Below are 4,177 nucleotides of genomic sequence, written 5' to 3'. Positions count from 1 at the left end.
CTCTTGTCATGGACTAACATGGCCACAAAGTTCTTCTCATCAAAGGGCAGGGGGCAGAGAGCTATCTTTATTTACCTCTTATTACTTAACCCATTATAATGTATGTGAAGTACTTAATAATGCATAATAAGAAAAGCAGTTAAAATGTGCATTCCCACTTATTCAATTTAATGAAAATGTACTGAGTGCTATGTACTGAAAATATTTGTATATAAAATAAACCCCCCTTTCAAAGTAAAAGGGAAAAGTGATTTTACTGGTACTGGTAGACACAAAATGTTGTCTACTCTCACATTTGTGAATGTGGTTGAAACAATACGCTGGCAAAGACTTCAGTAGTGAGTCAAATAGAGCTGTTTTACTGGTCTTAATTTTAAATAGATTTAAACTGGCACATCTCACAGCCTGTCTGCCGGAGGTCCTGGCCCCACGAGCCAAATGCGATGTTCCCGCCTGGAATGGGTGGCAGTTCGGCCAGTGGAGTGTGCATGCCGCAGCTTTGTGGTTGCGGTAAAACACACAGGAGACCTCTCTAAAGCATCACGTGCTGTGTGTTCATTTAAAGTACATCCTAGAATATCCACCCGGTGGGTGCTGAGTATGAAAGCCTACCTGGGGTGGGGGTCGGTCTGTTGGCCGAGGCGACACTATCCTGTGGAGGGGTGACTTGCAGCAGTACAGCTAAGAGCCACACTGGAGGCAACACCTCCTAAATCCACACAATCTATCAGATGTGCTGGAAGCTTCTAGACGCTTCCCGCAGTGAGAGCCACTCACAGGCTCACTGAAGCTAAGTGCCCCATGACCTCTTTGTATTGATTTGATCTACTTGCAAAAAAAAAAAAAACAGAACAGAACAAAAAACACTTTATTTTTTTCAAACCACAACTGGGTTCCAGAACATTGTTTCTTCTAAGAAAATGAAAGACCAGGGTGAGAGCGCACAGATTAGTCCAAAGTTAGGCTGCCTCCCAGAGATCATCTGTGTTCTGTACTGTGACAGTCGGTCACATTCGATAGAATGCTGCAAGCCACGTTGTGTGAATGAATCAGTCTTCTACTTGTGTAGTAAACCAGTGCTGATTTACCTCAGCCCGTGTGGTCTTCCTAGGTACGGTGAATGTCCCACGCCTATGCCCCAGGCATGCAGGGTTCATGCTCAGTACATTTTTACTTGAATTTAGTATCTTTGATACTTTTCTTCAAGGTTTTGGCAAGCATTTAGAAAAATTACTTGTCATTCTTTATTTGAACTTCATAAATAAAAATGGACAGACGGACTGAATAGACATTTTTCCAAAGAAAACATAGAGACGGCAAGCAGACATGAAAAGATGCTCAACATCACTAATCATCAGGGAAACATAAGTCAAAACCACAATAAGCTATCACCTCACTCCTATCAGAATGGCCATGATCAATACATCAACAAACAGCAAATGTTGGAGAGAAAGTGAAGAAAATGGGAGCCTCATACACTATGGGTGGCAAATTGGTGCAGCCGCTATGGAAAAACAGTATGGAGAGTCCTCAAAAAATTAAAACTAGAACTGCCAAATAACCCAGCAATTTCAATTCTGGGTATTTATCCAAAATCTCCACTAATTCAAAGAGACATATGCACCCCTATGTTCACTGCAGCATTGATTACAATAGCCAAGATTTGGAAGCAACCTGGGTGTTCATCAGTACACGACTGGATAAAGAAAAGGTGGTGCATACAGACAATGGAATAGTATTCAGCCATAAAAATACCAAATCCTGCGACAATATGGATGGACCTAGAAAATATGTTAATGAAATCAGTTAGACAGAGAAAAATAAATACCACATGGTTTCACTTACATGTGGAATGTAAAACAAAACAAAACAAAACAAAGAGTAAACAAAACAGAAACAAACCCACAGATACAGAGAACAAGTTGATGGTTGCCAAAAACATAGGGGGTGGGGAGATGGCTAAAAAATAAAAATAACGAACAGGTCCTACAGGAAGAAAAGCAATTATAAATTCTGGACAAAATATTAAAGCAATTACTGTGGGAAGTCACTCAAAGTAGGGAGGAAAAAAGACATGGTTTTCCACTAGTCAAGATGGCAAAAGCAGGTTAATGTCGGGCTTGCCTCCTCCCATGACCACATCAGAATCAAAACTAAACTACAGAACAATCTTCAGAGAATCATCTGAGCTCTACCGAAGTCCTTCAATTGGGGACACACAGGAGAGGCCACCTCGAGACTGGTAGGAGGGGCAGGGACATGGAATGAGCTGGTCACACATCTGCGTGTGGTGGCTGAGAATTGGGAGGGATGTCTCGGCTGCAGAGGCCCCCCGGAGGAGCAAGGGACTTGGGCCCACACCAGGCTCCCCAGCCCAGGGTTCCTGTGCCCGAGAAGTCTTCACAACCTCTGGCTGTGAAAACCAGCAGGGATGGTGGCTGAGTGACACAGAGGGCTGTGGGAGTTACAGGCGTCCTCTTAAAGGGCCTGTGCAGACTTACTGGTGATAGACTCACTCTCTCTGAGCTTCAGCACTGGGGCAGCGACTCAAAAGGTGCCAGGGACATATGGGAGGGACTGTGTTGCCTGGCTTCAGGGTGAGGGCTGGAAGGACAGCTTCCTCACAGAGAGAAGTACTGGCAGAATCCACTGTTTTTTGTTCAGCCCTCCTGCGTCCTCCTGCATGCACAGGTGGGCCCATCAACCTCATTAACATCACTCACCCTGCCCAGGTGATGACCTGAGACCCTGCCCCTCCCAATGTGCGGCCCACTTAAGCCACCTCCAGTGGCTTTTCGACACAAATGGCCTGTCTTGGCTTATGCTGCGGACTTTCCTAACATCTCTCAAAGGTTCACAAACCCTAAATAGGCAGCATCTGGCCTCAGAGTGCCCTGTGACTCTTGCTGAGCAGTCCTCAGCCCGGGATTAGTGGCAGCCGGCCTGGGATTGTGACTTGGCCTCTTCTAGGCACCTCCAAGACCAGTGCAGGTGGAGGTCATCTGCGGATTACTTAGTGGCTCCCGCCAGGTGGCCCCAGGCAGGGCATAGTCTGCGGCTGAACTTGGCCTGCTGCAGTGCCCCTCCCAGGAGGCTTCTGACTCAGCCGGAGCACCACCTGTCCACCTCCACGGACAACACACCCAAAGGGCAAAATGAGAAGGCACCAGAGCCCTGCTAAAGAGAATCCTGCTCCGTGGGGTCAGCCCCTGTAAAGCATGGTGACCTCCATTGGTCACCGCCCATCCTCACAATCAGCCCGAGGGTCGATCCCTCCCACTGACATGCGAACAGCAACCAAGACTCAACTACAGCAGGAGGGCACGCGACCCACATAAGGGGCATACCTGGAGCACCCGGCTCAGGTGACCAGGGAGACTGGGCCCCTAGGTCCCTCAGGACACCTACTACATAAGGCCACTCTAAGACCGAGACACAGCAGCCCGACCTAATACATAGAAACGAACATAGGGAGGCAGGAAAAATGCGGGGACAGAGAAACCTGTCCCTCTGCCAGACCACAATCCACAGCCCTTTCCTGTCTATGAGCTCGGCCTCCTGATCCGCGGCCTCCATTCTGCTCACCTGCCCACTCCCCCGCGCACAGGGCAGAGGCGCCTCCGCCGACATGTGTGGGCTTTAGGGGTCCCCTCCGCGCCCCATGACACCATCTGCTGGGCTGTGCCGAGGCTCCCCCACGCTTTCCTGGCGATTCATGTGTCTGTCCTCTCTGCAGGGAGGGCCCAAAGGGCAGGGGCCGAGGTCCCCTCCGCTCTGGGTCCTGGCGACGCCAGGGAGTGTTTGGTCAACGCGGCGGGAGCGCTGCACCCGGCGGCAAAGTGGCGGACCGTTTCCGGCCTCCGTCTGGTCCACTCTGGCGGCTCACGGCAGGGACCAGTGCCCGCCGCCTTTCCTCGCCGGGCTTCCGCCTCTCTGACACGTGGACAAGGGGCATTAATGTCCGTGCATTAATGGCCGTGAGGACTGGGTGCGGTAACGCGCACAACAGGGGTAGCAGCGCCGCCGAAAACCGAACAAGCTGCGTCCCAAAGTAGCAGAAACAAATTAATTGAAGAAAACCTCACATCTGCACGGAAGCGAACGCGTATTTGTGAAAACGGACTTACAGGGTGGGCGTCCGGGGTGGCTCCCAAGGCCCTGCGGGCCGCCTCCCGCC

This window comes from Pteropus alecto, unplaced genomic scaffold (assembly GCF_000325575.1).
Source record: "Pteropus alecto unplaced genomic scaffold, ASM32557v1 scaffold61, whole genome shotgun sequence".
NCBI lineage: Eukaryota > Metazoa > Chordata > Mammalia > Chiroptera > Pteropodidae > Pteropus > Pteropus alecto.
The sequence above is the reverse complement of the archived record's forward strand: the minus strand, read 5'-3'. Positions refer to the sequence as shown.